General features: G+C 36.1%; 1 long non-coding RNA gene across 1 annotated transcript in view; it reads right to left on the bottom strand.

Moving 5' to 3' along the window:
* LOC126818853 (uncharacterized) overlaps positions 1–19,519 on the bottom strand; it is a 66,735-nt gene that overhangs the window by 35,418 nt on the left and 11,798 nt on the right. The window contains exon 2 of the long non-coding RNA XR_007679369.2: positions 6,246–6,500. This is a non-coding gene — a long non-coding RNA (uncharacterized LOC126818853). The remainder of the gene's footprint in view (positions 1–6,245; positions 6,501–19,519) is intronic.

The following is a 19,519-nucleotide window of genomic DNA, read 5'->3' as shown; positions in this document are numbered from 1 at the left end:
CATACTTGTAGAGGGGTGCTGCTTAACATGCAATGAATATTAGTTTTGTTCATGTAAATGTTAAGAATCAGGACCCAACTTTATACCCTTTGTGATGGTAGTGGTTAGAGCTGCACTTAGGTTAAGTGTCTGCCCCCCCCCCCCCCAAAAAAAAAGAAACAAAAAAAACCCTCCTCACATCATTCACACAAAGAAATTAAAATGTACGTTTAATCACCATGATGATTGCACGTCAAAAATTGCACGTCAAAAGTCAGTTTAGTTTATTGCATGTAGTTTGAAGATGAAATGAACTGAAATGAGGTTTAACATCTTGCTGTCCTTCTCTGACTGGGTTAATGAAGATGAGCATACAGTGTGCGATGAGGGAATTTTGCCCGGACAGCAGCACTACGAACTACTGTTATATCAAATTCCAACTGTCAAAGGATCTTTTACATGCGCCCCCCAATGTGTGCACGGAACCTCTGTTTTCGTAGAAACTATACGTTGTCCCTTGCTAGGCTCTCTGTCCTGCACCACTGACAAGGGGAATCCTGATGAACTTTATTTGCCAATTCAGGGATCGAACACCCCCTACCTTCATGTTAGCGAGCCAGCACGTAATTTGAAGTGACAGTTGCACATATAATTAGCTACAGAGACTATTTTTTGTACACTTAAGATCTTAAAAGTCCTTTAATTGTTCTATTTTTGCATAAAGTGGGACTCCTTTGTATGTTTTTATTTTTCAGAACACAGCATCCACAGCTGATATAATCGAAGGTCCACCCAATCCACATATTGCTAGTGTGGGTACTATACAAGAATCCAGTTTGTTTTATCTCATAGTCGAGGGAAATATTCTTCTGAATACAGAAGAGTTTACAGCCTCTTTGTGTCGTATAAAGTATTTAACATTGAACACCCGAAAAAATGTGTGAATTTTTTTCTTTATCTTCAGTACTGTTTAATGAACATAACATCCAAGAAAACACCACCATCAAAAATTATAAATGTGTGGGACAAAATTCAGAAAAAATGCCTTTGATAAATACTATTTCAAGCTCATGTGATAAACATTTCAAAGGAGGTTAAAAATTGTGTCAAATTTTAAGTGAGACCTTTTTGAAAGAAATTATGTGTGATCAATAATGGTGATATTGTTGTTGGTGATATTACAATTATTTCTATGATTGACATCTAGTGTTTCATTAGTATTATGATATAAATAAAATAAAACCAAGTACGAACAATCCAAACCATAAGACAGAATTCGAAGTCCTAAAAAACGTTATAGGCAAAATAGTGTATTAAAGCAAAATAGTGTAATCAGCAAATGGACTGCTCCTCGTGTACAAAATACACGACAAACAGTGGTAACAGGTGTCAGGAAGAGTAAGCTTACCCTGCCTGGCGCCACACCCGCCATAGCTGCATCCAAACTATTAGGCGAAATGTCTGTAAAATAGCGTGATTGGCCAATGAACTATCGGTATGCAAAATGCACGCGATGAACTGTGTTAACGATGTAGTAGACATTATCAGGGAGATAGTAATAGTATACGTGTCAATTAAATATATCTAGAATAATAGCCGCGAGAGATACGTTATATTTACCAATCAAATCAATATGACGGCCATAAAACTTTTTAAAGGTTTTAATAAGTTTAGTGCGCAAGTATCCTTGTAGTTGAAGCTTAGATGACAAATGCCTCGATCTACTTAAAAAATCAGAATATAAGGAACAAGCTCTCGCGTAACGAATTAGCTGAGACACAAACACTCCATAAGCTGGTATATTGGAATGTTACTACTAATAAATGGAAAGTTAACAATCGGAAAGTCAAAGTCATCACGTGTAGCGTACAATTTAACACTCAGTTTATGGCAATTGTCAAAATGGAGACGCAGATCCAAGTAGGAAGCGTAATTGTCACTCTCAGTGGTGTTTTTAATTTCGAGCTCATCAGGATATATGAATTCTACATAATCACTAAAATTAGGATTATTAAGTGATAAAACGTCATCGATATATCGATAAGTGAAATTAAAAAGTCTGACTGATCGTTTATTAGTTTTTACGAGCGTCTGTATGTAATCGGCTTCGTACGAATAGAGAAACAGATCAGCAAGCAAAGGTGTACAGTTATTTACATATTATTAACAGAACACAGTTTTTATGGGATACAATCACTGGTTTATTCTAAAAGCACGACGTTTCGACAAGTATCCTCTTATCGTTATCAAGCACAAGTATCCCATATAAACTGTGTTCTGTTAATGTGTTCCCCGATCGCTAAATGCCACTTAAAGAATATACATATTATTAGTTCAGCATCGTAATTCTGTGTGCAATTACATGTGCTGTGATGTGAAAACAAATTCACGGCCATCAAGATAATTCAGATGTTGGATTTTTTAATTGATAACATCTTTGTTGAATTTGGAGGGGAAATATATCAGCAAGTGGTTGGCATCCCCATGAGCAAGTTGCCCAGAATGTTAAAGGCGTGGTTTATGTGGGCAGATAAAATGGCTGCACGATAGTTCTACTTTCCTTGTTGAGAGCGAGAAACCAGACGTACTAATAACTGTTCTGATAAGTGCTGTCTGCCAATCAACTGTATACTAAAAGACTTTATAGTCCCTCTATTTAACAGCATTTACAACATGTTATGTTGTACCCTCTTTAAATTTTGTCATGTACAGTAACTGTATTGATGTTCACTATATAATTTTAATATTTGTCTTAGACTGAGGTTTTAATCCACGGACGTATTTCTTTTTGCCCCATTGCATGTTGAATAACGTCAGAAATCACTAACTTGGAAATTTAACTGTTGGAGACAACATTGACATTCGGGATCATTTTATACTTATGGAAAGGATAATCACTTCAATTATTTAAACGGTTTATAAAGTTTTTCTGGTAACCTTTAGAATGTGTCTAAACTAAAATGTACTCCAAGTACATTTGAAGATATGAGGCTCCCTTAAATTATTTTGTTAATATATGATTGATGTAGAGTATTCAACAGTTTCTGTGTTTTTGTTGTATGCTGATGTAAGGCAAGGATAGCATCCTAAATTTTGTTTGAAACTATTTGGCCAATGATGAAGAAATGTTTTGCATATAATTGATTTATATATGAGAAGATTTTAAGGAATTTTTTAAAGTCTTATATTTCATAATTCGTTACATTTTTTATACATTCTTACTTTTTATCAGGTATTGGTATTTTGAATCGAAGTAATGCAACAAAGATGGATTTGTAAAATGGTTTAATATGTTTTGTATGCTCATATTTATGTGTGGGTGTATCATGTTGTCCCCCATGTCTGTAGGTGAACAATTGACCCTTTGACACAATTTGGGCTACGGTTTTAACATATTTTTTTATGTGAAGCTTTTGGGTAATGAGAGGATGAACCATATCAATTTTCAGAGTTATGCAACTTGTCATTCCTATGTTATCACCCCTTCCCAAAACATTGTTAACGCGATAAAGGCTGCAGTTTTACAGCCGATTTTGATACCATGTCAGTTCACATAGGGTCACAATTTTTATCCAATTTTGACAAAACTTGAAATATAGCTATACAATGATGTCCAAAAGATCTTGGATCTTTTCGATATTGGCACATATCGAACTGTAACTTCATTCCAGAATTGACAGATTTGGTTTATGCGAATAATTAGGACTGTTTGAAGATTAACTCTATTAATTTTCAAATTTGTGTGAAGCAATCTGTCTTTTTGTTCCAGAGATATATTATCTGTCTGGATAGAGATCAGATTTTTTTTTGAAGAATCATAGATCCTACATCTAAGTGTTCCTTTAAAATAGGCTGCTGTTGAGACATAGCTGCTTTATTGGGGTATTTAGGTAAGGCAGTAAAAGTCCTAATTTTATTAGTCCCCATTGATGTCAAAATGTTTTACCTGTATACTTTAGATAATATGTAGAAATCATTTGCTTATACATTGATTTGTAATCTTTATAATAACATTTAAAGATTTTGTAGTCTCTTGCAGAATATATGACCCTTATGAATAGTACTATATTACTATGTTTTCAACTTTTTTATTATTCTGTATATCCTCCTCCCATTTACTATGACTACTGGATTTCTTCAACGAAACTTAAATGTATTGCTTCAAAATTTTCATTAAATTGATATCAGTAGATATGTCAGTATTATTTCTAATAACTTGTATTATCAAAAGCAAATTTATAATAAACTATTTTCCGTATCTTATATAATCCTTTTTGTTTCTTTATATAGATACTTAGATCAGGACTTCTATATGATTATTTTTTTTTTTGTAGGACGTTAAACCCCATTTCATTTCATTTCATTTCTATATGATTTTATCAGTGTGGATCATTATAGGTTTTCATAGATCTGATTACTTTTTTTGTTAAACCTTATTTAGGTGTTACTGTACAACAAACTTATTTTGTGTAAAGTGCATATTAAACCTCATTGGATGTCAGGAAAGAAGGGTTTAAGCATTCCGCCATATATAGGGTTTTTGGGGTTTGAAAAGCACCTATTGAAGTGAGGTGATAGTATAGACCTACCAAATGTGTCTTCTTTATTACCCCATAAAAAGTGTAATGTTCTACTCCATGTTGTGTGTTATTTTAACATATAAAAAGTGTAAACCTACACCTCATCCAGTGTAAATTAAGAGGAGTTAAGATAAGTGTAATGAGCTGTTTACCTTCAAACTAGTGTAATGTTACATCATTTGAAGGATGCTTTCCCTAGTTACAGTGTAAACCTAGCAGGGGTTGGGGTGTAGTTTCATGGACAAAACACCATATAAGGAATACCGTACGAAAGACACTGTGAGTGTGTATGCTCACACAACACCAACGCAAGTGTCTAGATTGCATTATCTATGGTGTTAATAATACTCCATTCTAGGTATAGCTTTACACAAGTAAAGTGTTATTCATTTTGAAATAATTCTTCCCAATCATATTCGCGTAGGTAATGTTCGAAGCGTATTATATTAGTATCTGAGTATTTCCATATTGTACGAGTAAAGGAATAAACGTTGTTTTTCGTTAGGTTAAAATTTACAACAATGGGACTATGATCACTTATACAAGATTCTAAAACGTCTACACTGTTTACGAGGTGAGAACAATTCAAGACTATTAGAACAATGAGGCTGCAAGAGGTCTCCGATACACGTGTCGGTTATTTTATAATTTGTTGAAGGTCAAATACGTAAATAAGATCTTTTAATTTACTGTTTTTATTTGACAAAAAATCCTAATTAAAATCACCGAGAATAAAAAGATATGGGGTCTATTGCAGTCGCGAAACTCTCTTCTGTTAAGTTCCAATAATCGACGTTTGCAGTAGGTTTCCGATGAAAGGAACCAATAAGAAATTTGCAATTCTTTAGATGCAACTCAATCCAAACGGCTTCAAGATTATGAATTAAAAGATCTGGGCGAGGTTTAAAATATAAGTTATTTTTAGCATATATACGTCACTTTCATATACTTGTTGAGAAGCCCGCCTTGTGGTCATACTATTTTAACGACTTTAAGCATCATTTGTGAATAAAGATGGGTTATTTTGCTAAGATCACATTATACTTCCAATACGATACATTTTAAACTATTGAGTTTCGTTACTTTACAGTTTGCACTACAACATACAGATATCTATCTAGACTGCTCTGTCACTCGACTACTCACGGTCGCCATCTTGAGATTTTTTTTTGAATTTTGAATGATATTGTTTAACCATGAAATCAAAATTTCGGGAAAACACCGACAAAATTACAAATTCTAATTACATGGACGAGTTGTATCCAGAAATATAAGTTCAGCTCATGTAAATTAATATCTATCAATAAATGTCATGTTGTAATAACGCTACTTCCGGTACAGGCGCATATTTAGGACTGATTCCGTGTCAATTGGACAAACAGTGGTCTTTTTATTTACCAAAAAGCCCGCCAATTCAAAGGGGGATGTATTTGTCCAAAACATGTAGTTTCATTTCTAAAAATATGAAACAATTTTTAAAACAATATAAACTAAAAATAAAAGCGGAAATGCGTGTAATGGTTTTTAGCAATGGGGAGGGGGAGACCGAAATGTTTTGTACCATTATAAGAACTCATCTGATATTCCAAACTTGATAAACAAAGAAAACTGAAATATAAACACAATTCTGAAGAGCAAACCTTTGTCTAAAACAAATATAACAAGTTAATCAAAGATTTCTATTACCTGGAGCACTGCAAAGATTCTGGTGTTTTTTCATGATGGTCTATTGCTGGAAGATTAATATATTCGTGTAACAGAGCAGCACCGGACGCTTTTGAGTTTCCATCCCCGTGTACCACGTCTGTAGCCAAGGTTAAGGGGTGTCCGAAATACGCCTGTACATCATCAGGTGGGCCATCTGCAGTTTGGGTCGGCTCAATAGATTCCTTGTTAGAGTCATCTTTTTCAGCCTCTTTTAATACTCTCACTTTCTTACAGCTAAAGTAAGAAAATAAATCAGCTAAAGTAAGAAAATAAATCAATCAATTCTAATAATTCAAAGTGTGTTCTATTTGCTGTAAAAATCTTTAATATAATTTGCCTGTAAAAAAAAAATTAGGGGTCTAAGCACGATAGCTGTAATTATTCACACTTGTACATTTGTATGTTCGCTAGTCCACCCAAGAGGAAATTTACCGGGACTGTCCTGGGCCTTCGTGCACAACACCTAGTGATGTTGTAGTGGACATACTATACCAAAGAAATTTTCCCAGTGGACGTCTGATTCTTCCGCTCCCAAAATGATATTCACCAAACCTAGCAGAAAATTCAAATTCAACCTCCTTGTCGTAAATTCTAATCTAATCGACAAAAATGATTACGAAATGGGTCAATAGAGTTGTGTTCCTATACCTATATATCCCAGAGTGTTTTTTCACAAGGTCTGTAAGGGGCCTTGCTCAATCTAAACATGTATGGAATTGTGGGTCAAGATGTCTTTCTACCATACATTCATTAAGGCTATACCGGCAGTCTGGAGTTGGTGCGTGTTTCGTTATTGTTGTAAAGAATAAAAAAAAGATTTGTGTTGACATATTTATCATCAGTATTATCATTACAAAAATACGTATCGTTAATAGGATTTAAATTGTATATATAAATCACGTACCACTATAAAGCTGGAATGCAATTATAAAACCCCACTTCATATAATATATTTAGATGTGTATGTATTTATTTATTATGAAATCATTTAACCTTTCTAGCGTTTTCCGAAATTCTATTTGGAATATCGCAAAATTTATTGTAAGTGTTTTTGGCGTCAATTAGCAAACTATCGCCGTAGCTTTATTTAGAATGATTGCATCACATCTATTTAGATCAGTCAATTGCTGAAAAAAGGGTGCCAACCCCTAAAAATACAATAATTTTTTTTTATGGTTTCTGGTAGTGTTGGATATATGGAATGACATCCTATAACCTTACCAAAATTAGAGTACCGGAAAGTCCCGAAATTGAGGGTAATTGCCAGGTTTTTTAATAGATCAGTCAATTTATGAAAAAAGGGAGGCCAATCCCCAAACACACGACACAAAATTAGGTCCAAAGCAGAAGCACCCAAAACTTACTGGGTACACCGTAGTTAACATTTATAATCAGTGTAAAATCATTGAGGAAGAAGCGTATCAAAAAATATATGATCAAAAAAAAACCCTAAAGATATTATTATATGTGGAGGTTTTAACTAAAGATATTATTATATGTGGAGGTTTTAACTAAAGATTTTAACTAAAGATATTATTATATGTGGAGATTTTAACGGTAACCACCCCACCTGGGGCTCCCCTCTTAATAATCATGCTGGAGATAAACTGAATAATTTTATTGAAAATTCCAACATATAATGAAATGAAATGGGGTTTAACGTCCTACTGAACCAACATATATCGATACTGGCAACAAACTGGATGCAACCCACCTTGATCTTACCCTAACATCTTCCAGTATAGCTTTCAACTGTAAGTAGAAAGTCATAAATAATACGCTAGGTAGTGATCATCTAATAGTCTTAACTGAAATAAACCCAAACGTTAATAAAGAACCAGTCACGTGCAAACAAAGATGGAAACTTAAACACGCAGACTGGACTCTTTTTCAACACTACTGTGAAGAAATCGACCTAAGCGCAGTTAGACACGATGATATAAATATATTTACTGAGAATATTTCGCGTGCGATCTTTAGTGTAACAGAAGCCTCAATCCCCATAACAACAGGTGGGAAAACTAAAGGCGCCCCCAAACCTTAGTGGTCCCCAGAATATCTAACAGCCGTAAATGCAAGGAAAATTCACTTTTAATAACTATTCTGCCAATGGTCCGCAGAGAATAAATCTTTATATACTCAGTGCGATGCAAACGCCAGACAGGTCATTTCAGAGGCAAAAGAAAAGCACTGGATGGCATTCTGTGATAGTACTAATGATAAATCTAAAATTTTAAATGCAATAAGCGGCAATTTTTGTTTTCTAGAAATATTCCTACGCTTAATTATCAATCCCAATCAGCCATGACAAATAGCGAAAAGGCGGAGCTTTTAGCAAAAAAGTTTTCTGGTGGCAGTAGCGCTAAAAATCACAGTGACAAATTTTTAAAACGAAAGTCAGAATTTCATTGGAATAAACCATTGCGTAACATAAAGCAATTAACTTACCCTTTATCATAGAGGAAATGCATAAAGGTTTAGGTGGCAAAATTGACTCGGCGGCTGGCGAAGATCAAATAAAATATAGCATGTTAATAAAACTATCAGGGTCATTACGTAATTTACTTTAGAATTATTCAATAAATCATGGTCAGAAGGAATAGTTCCTACAAGCTGGAAAACAGCGACGATAACCAGTTAAATCATTAAAAGATAAAATTGAAACCGGTTCTTACAGACCGATAAGTTTGACCTCTACGCTGTGTAAAACACTTGAGACTATGGTAAATAATAGGCTAAAATATTACTGTGAAAGTAATGAATTAATTAGTCCAAATCAAAGTGGATATAGGCAGCAGCGCTCCACTGGTGATCATATTGTAAGGTTACAGCATGACATCATGACTTCACTATCTAAAAGGAACAATTATCTATGTGCATTATTCGTCGACCTGACCAAGGCATTTGACTTAGTTTGGGTGGATTGAGGATTTTCTAAGCGATAGCCAAATACAAGTTAATGTAGGTCTCTCAGTAAGCAACAAATACGAACTCGAAGTATACACAACCCAGGGTTCTGTTATAAGCCCCACAGTTTTAAATATCATGATTAATGACCTTCAGTCTAATAACTACATTAAGAAGCTTATTGACGTAGTGGTTTATGCAGACGACAGTTCAATCTGACATGCAGCGAATAACTACGGTACAGTTAGAACGAGAATGCAAGAAGCCTTAGACAAATTGTCGAAATGGTCTAATGACTGGGGATTTCGAATATCTGAAAGTAAAACAGTAGGCATGCTCTTCTGTAGCGATCACAGAGAAGTGTCGTCTATGAAACTTGAATTGAATTATCTGAATTGAATTTAAAGATCAGGCAAAGCTTCTAGGGTTGACCTTTGATCGCAAAATGACTTTTATACCACATATTGAAAATATTATTAAACGTGGGCAGAATGTTCTGAACGTAATGAGATGCCGGACGGGCATATCACAAGGAGCAAATAAAACGACCCTGCTAATGATATATAGGTCCATGATAAGATCAATATGTGACTATGATTGTGTCGTTTTTGCGAGTGCAAATAAAACAGATTTTGCTAAACTAGACAGTTTACAATATCAGGTAATAAAGATAGCAACGAAAGCTTCATTTGGCACAAAAAGGGAAAGTATATTGCAGGAAGTAGGTGAAATGTCATTCGAATTGAGGCGAAACGAACTGGTATTGAGATACTGGACCAAGTTACAGTATCTTGGGGACAGCTGTCAAACATTTAAGAATGCGTTTGCGAGAGAACCATGCAGGGACCGGCACATGGTGGGTGACCGATTTTCACCATTTTTTTTATGTATGATGGGTAACCCATCCAAACCTCGCTGCCACAATTTTAGATCAATCGAAACATTTTTAGAGCGTTGCAAAAAATTTGAAATTTTAAGATCGAAAAAAGCCAAAAAATCATCATTTTCAGGCCACTTTTCAATTATTTCGTACAACTTAACTACGGCGAGTAGATTAATGAAACTTTATAGCGTAGCAGATATGGTTAGTGAGTATACATTCTGAAAGTTTGATGGATTTTTATGGAGCGGTTTTTGGTATAAGGACTTATTGCTGCAAGGTACCAAAATAGCTCAATTTAGGTATGTCGTTTTATTCTATCTATATCTCACCCACTTCGGGTTTAAGTATTTTTTTGGAATGTTGACTGAAAAGGCAATGATCTATAGTATTCAGATCAAGAAAAAAAAAAATGGGTGGCACTCGATCCGTTTAGTAGTAAATAATTTCCATTTTTGTACAAAAATAACGATTTTCAACAAAAATGATGAAAAATAAACCGCTTTATTTACACACAGAAAAATGTAAAATGGATCTCTTAAAAGAGCAAGCCATAATAAAAATAGAAATAAACAAATAAATATAAACGCAGATTATATACTTTCATCAAAAAATACAAATACTTATTACTATCTTTCTATCTATCTGTCTATCTATCTAGCGCTATCTATCTATCTATCCAATAAGTATCTAATCACGAAAACTGAGCTACAAGACTATTTGTCAACATTTTATTAATTCGGCAATATAACCTCATGAGCTAGTAGAAGTATGATGGATTTTTGAACAGCAAATCATAAAAACTAAATAGTGTACTAGTTATATACATCTGTCTATACTTGACAAACGAATCAAGCCATATTTCAAAAAGACAAAAAACAAATTGTATATGAGCGTAAGGTCACTATTTTAGCATACTCCCCTAATAGCATAGACCTAATCCCACTCAACACTGCCGTAATAAAAGCAAATTTCCGTTCCAAATTACGATTTGTCAATAGTCCGATTAACAACCAATACCTAACTGCGTAACAATATCATTTTGGTTTAAACAGAGTTTCAAATATGTTAACATAACGTTACGTCATGATTCACGAAATTTATTACGCCCAATTAACCAGTGCATAGCAGAATATCGCAGAAAAACTAATTGCGTGACACACGAGGCTATCAACATGGGTACAATGTAAACAATACTGTTTGGAGACGAACAATACTTTCACTGTTTTTAATACCTTAACTCACTGTCCAAAGAGGGAAGACCCCAGATTAAACGAAAGACTTTACTTAGGAGCGATTTGATTGAACGGGAAGAATAGACACATTCCCTCAAAAACGTAAGTATCAGAAGTCAATCCAGCAATGGCCAGAGCGGCATTTCTCTGGCTATTGCTTGAGGAATATGCTATTATAGGTTCTTTCGGATAACTGGCTATTAAACCTCATTTTAATTGTGCAAGAGAGGTGATTTCATCCGCCATCTTGGATGCTGGGGTGCAGATCTGACTTCGGCCTGACGAATAAAAATAATACTAATAATAATATTAAAAAGTACATTTATATAGCGCACGTACTCCATGTACAGAAGCATGTCCACTGCGCATACAATTAAATTAATTTAATTAATCTTGATAAGTCTTGATGTAAAAGAAGAAAAGGTCTGAGATGATTTAATGATCTCTGGAAGATTGTTACGCAGTTTATAAGCATTCAATGATACGATCCGTATCCAAATGATATTAATTTCCACCTTGAGCAACAAAACTGATGAATGTGTGTTCGGCCGGAGGTTACTCGAGGGAACTTGTATGTGCATAAAGTTAGATAAGTATATTCGAGCGAAGCCATTCACACACTGTTACGTCAAAGACAGACGTTTGAAGATGATTGGCAGCCAATAGATTGATTTCAGAACAGGAGTAATATGAGAGTGTTTTGATGATCCGGTAAGAATTCGAGCTGCGGTATTTTCTACAAGTTGATTTTTTTTAATATTGGCACTAGATGTTTCTAAATATTGGCACTAGATGTTTCTACTAACAAGCTGTTACAGTAGTCAATCCTTAGGAATACCAAAGAACATATAAGTGTAGCAGCTGCTTCCTGGCTAATAAAGTGTTTATATGGACAATGTTCCTGGACCAAAGATAACAGTTTCGACAAATTTCACTAATGTGACTGTCCATGCTCAAATTTGTCCCCATGAGGACACCTAACCTCTTCACAGTGTCTCGTGGTACATATATTGCATCTCGTACAACCACATCATTTGAACTTGTATTTATTCAAATGTGTATTTTGACCACATAAAATACATTCTGATTTACTTAATTCAATTAAATTTAATGTCAACATATTTCTTGTCATCCTATCTTTAATGTCATGTGTACACAATTTGGGAATGAAACAGTTTTTGAAAGGGAATAACTTGCGATCAGCTGTGTATCATCTGCATAAGAATGTCGTCCTAGAAACCATGAGTATCGATTAGTTGTCCCAAATTCGTAGTATACATTACAGAAAGGACAGGTCCAAGGACTGACCCTTGTGGAACTCCCGAATCATCTGTACCGGCCCTACACAGGGTTGCTGGGGCATTATCAGGCCTAATAATCCAGGCAATGAATGATTTTATTGGCAAAATGATGTCAAAAATGAAGTCATTTTCTTCAAGTTCGACCATCAAATTTAATATGAAAGAAATCCATGCCAGTCATATTGTCAAAACCAAATATTAGTATAAGTAGTCCTCAACTTCCATTATTAATAGAATTGTCCTCAGCCCCGCAGTGGGTGAGATATAGCATCATGACATTTACATGTTTTAGCATATAGCAAAAACTACGTCTCAAAATAAATTCTTCATAGCCTCAGATAGGTTCAGAAAAATTTAATAGGCATATTTCATGTGGGGTATATGGGGTACCCAATGACCAAATCTGCAAAGTTTGGTCAAAATCGCCCGACACCGCTTGTGCCGTTATTTTTTAAATTTTGCATGATTCTCTCGCGAACTCATTCTTAAGTGCACAAAAACATCAAGGAAAAAATTCAAAACAAATGCCAGATCGGTGACAGATCAAATGATCTATTAAAAGGCCTACGATTAGATCATTATCAGATTACTGACAAGTTATTTTCGTATCAAGCCCCATGGACTTTTTTAAATCCAAACTATGACATAAGCATAGGTAACATTGTTAAGAAAAAAAGAAACGCCACAATACGCTCTAATGCTATCGAGGGAATTCTTGAACGAAAAATGGTCATCGCATGTGAAAATATACACGGACGGGTCTCACGATCCAAACACTACCAAAACTGCATAAGGTGTAGTCATTCTCGAATTTAATATTAATATATCAAAAAGGCTACCAGATGGATGCTCTATCTATACAGCAGAATTAAAGGCAATAGCCATCGTTCAAAGACCAAGTATTGTGTCAGACTCCCTTCGCTGGATAAAGTCAATAATTACATGACAAAAAACGCCGACACCAGAAATTGTTCAGAATATTCGAGCAAGTGTTTTTTCCCCCTGAAAGAAAAATAAAACCGTATAATTTACATGGATACTATCCCATGTTAGCATAGCAGGTAATGGGTCCGCAGACAATCTAGCGAGGCCGAATACTTAAAATTTAGCTTTCATGAATTTAATAGCATCGTCAAAACTAACATTAAATCAGAATGGAAAATTGAGTTGGCCAGAGCAATTACTTCTAGATTCAATTTAAACAACGATCTTGCTGTAAAGACGGAGATCAATCACCCATCGAGCAAAACTTGTGGGTTAATCACAAGATTTTAATCTTGTGATTAACCCACAAATAACTAAGGATTTAATTACCGACCATAAATTTAACCCAGTGAAGTGTGAATGTGGCCACTATTTGACCGTTAATCATGTCATCATTGCATGCAATAAATTGAAGGAGAAAAGACTCCCTGTACGAAGTTTAATGGAAGATGCCAAACTTCAATATACCCTCCAAAATGTACTCTTCCTCCCTCGGAATATATTATATAAGATTTATGAAGCTATCTCAAAATTCATAGCAGAATCGGGAATTAACTGTCAAGTTAGTTGCGTTAAAAGAGCACTAGTCAAGGAAAGATAACTGGTTGTGTAGACCAGGTTGGCCACTAAGTCACCCGAATGCTTTAATAATATCAGAATAAATTAACGTTAAGATAGGGAACTACATATCTAATTACAAAGAAAGGGACTATTGTTGTAGGACAGTATGGCGGTTCAGCCTACTGCTTGATTTAATATAATAATATACTAGGGGAAATAATGAAAAAATAAAGGATTAGGGACCTACACAACCAGTATTAACAATGACAGTGCACATCAATCAATTTGATTTAACCTGTGTTTAAAAATTTATTTATTCCTATAAATGGTTCAATTTGTTTTATTTTTTTATTTTTGTGTGTTGCTGCTGGGTCTCCCCCTGGGGTGTAGGGGGTGATAAGAATATACCCTTCGTATTTCCTGCGTGTCGTAAGAGGCGACTAAAAGGATCCCTGTAATGGGGCAACGTGTTTGCCGTGCGTTGCGACCCGTGTCGGTGGAGAGTGGAATCCTGGTAATTGAGTGGGGATTTGGCTTGCGAGCCTCTTCTCTACAACACATTGCTTCAGCCCACAATTCACCTAGACGGGGGGTCAGAGTGGCCCACTCTGATCAATCGGCTTTGGTCGTGTTTAGCTAACGAGTAGGCGCATCTTTTCCATTATGCTGTAATATATTTGTTGCAGTTCTACCTTTGTGTCATACGTGCCTACTCTAAAGCAACGGCTTGGGTCAACTGGGTAGAGTAAAATTTTAAACCTTTACTTTATCTAGGTTTATCCCTGTCTGTCCTCGTAGGGCGCATGCGCTGGATATCCGCGCAGTAGCCTGCATGGATATTGCAACCCTTTGGTGGTTGGAGAGCAGGCAGGGATGAAGCTTTTCAATCAATCAAATGACTTCTCAAACCAAGAAGACTCGTGCTACCAAACGTATGTCGACCGAGGAATTTGAACCATTACCAATAAAAACTTCCCGAACCTGGCCTAGATTTCTGGTCATACAAAGTACTAACGATATCAATCTTAGTAAAACATCTCCTTTTTTGATCGCTAAAGGTCTTGCTGGCTTGGCTGGTGAGCCCAAAAGCGTCAAGAAAATGAGAAATGGTACTTTGTTAGTGGAATGTGCTAAAGAATCACATGCTACTTCATAATTAAAATCAAAGACTTTAGCTAACATTCCTATCAAAGTTGCACCGCATAACTCTCTAAATTCATCAAGAGGTGTTATTCGGTCTCAGGACTTAGAAGGCAGCTGTGAGGAAGAGATGCTTGAAAATCTCGCCTCACAAGGTGTTACATACGTCAAACGTATTTCCATCAGACGTAATGGTAACATTATCCAAACAAACACCTATATCCTCTAAATTCATTAAGAGGTGTTATTCGGTCTCAGGACTTAGAAGGCAGCTGTGAGGAAGAGATACTTGAAAATCTCGCCTCACAAGGTGTTACATACGTCAAACGTATTTCCATCAGACGTAATGGTAACATTATCCAAACAAACACCTATATCCTGACCTTTGATAAACCAGATCTTCCTAGGATGATTAAAGCTGGTTTTCTTGCCATTCCAGTTACCCCTTACATCCCAAATCCATTGCGTTGCTTTCATTGTCAACGCTTTGGACACAGTAAAAACGTGTGTAAGGGGAAAGCGATGTGTGCTCGATGTGGACAAGATGGTCACGAAAGTACATCTTGTCAACTCGACCACCATTGTATTAACTGCAAAGGGCCTCATTTTGCTTATTCTAGAGAGTGCCCAATATCTCACCATTTGATCTCCGGTCCTGTTTCAGGATTTTACATGGAGGGTAAATGAAGATCTGTGTGGTAGTGACCACTTCCCGATCTTGATAGATAATAATGGTCCCCCTCCGGTTGAAAGACCTCAGAGGTGGAAGTTGCATAAGGCAGATTGGGCTCTTTTTGAATCTTTGTGTCTCTTCTCTTTTGATACAAAAGAGTTAGAAGATGCAGATGAGCCCATGGCCTTATTCACTTCAATTCTACAAGATGTAGCTGAGCAGGCGATTCCAAAGACCACGACTGAGCCAAAGCGTTTCATGGCAGTGTTATGTCTCAAGGATAAATTCCCGTACCACTTCCAAATCGGTATGGGATAGGATTCGTAGAATTAAAGGTAAAACTAGTGCATTATCAGTTAAACATCTAAATGTTGATAATTCCATCCTAACAACATTTCCTGATAACGCTAATTCTCTGGCCAGTACTTTCTCATTCAATTCATCATCCAATTTCTCCTCTGATGCCTTTCAGGGCATTAAACATCAGCAGGAGAAAAGGCGACTTAATTTTAAGTCCCGTAATGATGAATGTTATAATGAAAAGTTTTCAATTGCTAAACTCCGTGATTCTCTTAAACGAGCTCGTGATACTGCAACTGGTCCAGATGAAACTCACTACCAGATTTTAAAACATTTACCTTTTTCTACCTTCTAAATTCTATTAGATCTTTTTAACCGAATTTGGTTGATGGGAATGTCCCTCCTTCGTGGCATTAAGCCATAATAATTCCCATCCCTAAACCGGGTAAAGATTCTACGAATCCTACCAATTATCGCCCGATCGCTTTATCTAGATGCATTTGCAAAACCATGGAGAGATTGATCAATCGAAGGCTTGTTTGGTACCTAGAGTCCAACAACCTCATTACAGACCTCCAATGTGGATTTCGGTCCCAAAGAAGCACTCTTGATCATCTGGTTAGATATGAAACGTTTGTCAGGGATGCTTTCATCCAGAAACAACATTTAGTTGCTATATTTTTTGATCTGGAGAAAGCTTATGATACCACATGGAAATATGGTATCATGCGCGACCTGCATAACTTCGGTCTGCGGGGTCGCTTACCTATCTTCATTAAAAACTTCTTAGAAGATAGGTCGTTTAAGGTACGTTTGTGATCAATATTCTCTGACCCATTTCCCCAGGAAATGGGAGTTCCCCAGGGAAGTATATTGTCTCCCACACTTTTTTCTATCAAAATAAATACGATCCCGACGTGCCTTAAACGCGGGGTCGACGGCTCTCTTTATGTTGATGACTTTAAGATGTGTTACGGATCGACAAGCATGCAGACAATCGAACGTCAGTTGCAGCTTTGCTTGAATTCTATTCAACGATGGGCAACTGACAATGGATTTCTATTTTCGAAATCCAAGACTGTGTGCATGCACTTCTGTCAAAGAATAGGTTTACATCCTGATCCGGAGCTTACGCTGGATGGTGTAGATGAAACGAAATTCTTGGGTTTGATATTTGATAAGAAATTATCATTTATCCCTCATATAAAAAAAACCTCAAGAAGAAATGTCTGAAAGCCCTCAACATATTGAGAGTCTTATCAAACACTGACTGGGGAGCAGACCGTAAGGTCTTGCTCAGATTATATCGAGCATTAATAAGATCCAAACTGGACTATGGGTGTATTGTGTATGGGTCAGCCCGCGAGTCTTATCTCAAAGAGCTTGACACCATACACAACCAAGGACTTAGAATCAGTTTAGGAGCATTTCGTACATCTCCAGTGCACAGTTTATACGTCGAGGCGCACGAGCCCCCATTGCACGACAGACGTGATAAACTTGCACTGCAGTATGCTACAAAAATTGCATCTCTGCCTCATCATATTTCATTTAACACCATATTTAGACCCTATCATGAACATCTATATTTACTGAGAACTAATGTTATTCCATCATTCGGTATTCGCATCCAACCCCTTTTGTCAGAGGCCGGCATCAGTCATGACAGTATTGCGAATACCCCTTTGTTTAGTACTCCACCCTGGACTAAATCGCCTCCAAAGATCGATTTAGATCTAACGAAAAACAAAAAGAAAGATACTAGTTCCACGGTGTTTCAGTCTCTCTTTCGAGAGCTGAGGTCTAAATATGGTGATTATGCTCCGATTTACACAGATGGTTCCAAAGATGGTGATCGGGTAGCTTCGGCTACCGTCACACCATCTGGAATCATTTCTGTCAGACTTCCACCTGCTGCTTCCATATTTACAGCTGAACTTCAGGCCATCTTTCAGGCTTTGGAGTTCATTCAATCATCTTCTATTTTAAAACACGTTATATTTACTGATTCTCTGTCCTCTTTACAAGCAATAAACAGCTTGTACACCCATTAGTAGCAGACATTTATCGTCTGCTACTATCACATGAGTTTATCGGCAAGGACACAGTCCTTTGCTGGCTCCCCAGTCACGTTGATATTAAAGGGAATGATCAGGCAGACTTAGCTGCCAAGTCTGCTTTAGATCTTCCCATATCAAAATTCCTTTTATCATTCACCGATTTTAAATCCCCCATTAATTCTTTTATATATGGCCGCTGGCAACGGTCTTGGGATCTTCCCGGCACAAACAAATTTCATCACATTAAGCCTCTCCTAGGAGACTGGCCCAACTCCTATAGAACCAACAGAAGGGATGAAGTTGTTTTGTGTCGCTCTCGCATTGGTCATACCTTTTTAACACACATTTTCATTTTGAAGCGAGAGCCTCAACCGGAATGTGTTCACTGTCATGTTCCTTTGACTGTGAAGCACATTTTGATTGAGTGCAATCATCTCAGGAACATCAGATTGAAATATTACCGTTGTCAGTCTCTATGTCATCTATTTGCCCAACCGGGTTTATATTGTAACATACTAGACTTTTTAAAGGAGACAGGATTTTATCATAAATTTTAATTGTATATATATATATATATATATATATATAATTTTATTTTTGTATTTAATATTTATATGCATAAAAGTTGTATTTTATTTTTAATTATACTAACTGTGATATTGTTTTTATTTATGCATATAATGTTTTTCTATGATATAATTTAGCCTGTCTTGTAATATTCACCATATGTTTGGCGCAATATAGCCCGGTTGGAGCTGACGTGCCATAAAACCACATTTCATTTCATTTTATTTTGCTGCTGGGTCTTGCTTTTCTTTTTAGGTAACTTTTATCTGGGGAGAGCCGTACGCAAGAAAAACTGTAATGGAATGCCTATAACTTTTAAACTTTGAAGTCTTGAACTTTTAATTAATTTTTAACCACATGAAACTTATTGGACGAACACTTTTAATATGCAAATAATCTACGGGTCCAGCTATGTGTGTTTTACTGCGAGCACTTCGCTTTTCCACATAAAGCCAGCGGATTCTCTTTCCCCTCGGGATTTTTTTCTATCGGTTCCGATGACGCCAAACATCAGTCAGCTGGACCTCCTGTTTTAACTTTATTATGACAAATGGAGAAGATGACCCGCCCTCTCTTCTCACGACAGCGAATTTATAAGTGTGTTTTAAGGAACTATTGATATCCCGAGGATATGTAAATAATTTA

This window comes from Patella vulgata, chromosome 4 (genome assembly GCF_932274485.2).
Source record: "Patella vulgata chromosome 4, xgPatVulg1.2, whole genome shotgun sequence".
In the NCBI taxonomy this organism is placed as follows: Eukaryota; Metazoa; Mollusca; class Gastropoda; family Patellidae; genus Patella; species Patella vulgata.
This window is presented reverse-complemented; position numbering and strand designations above follow the sequence as displayed.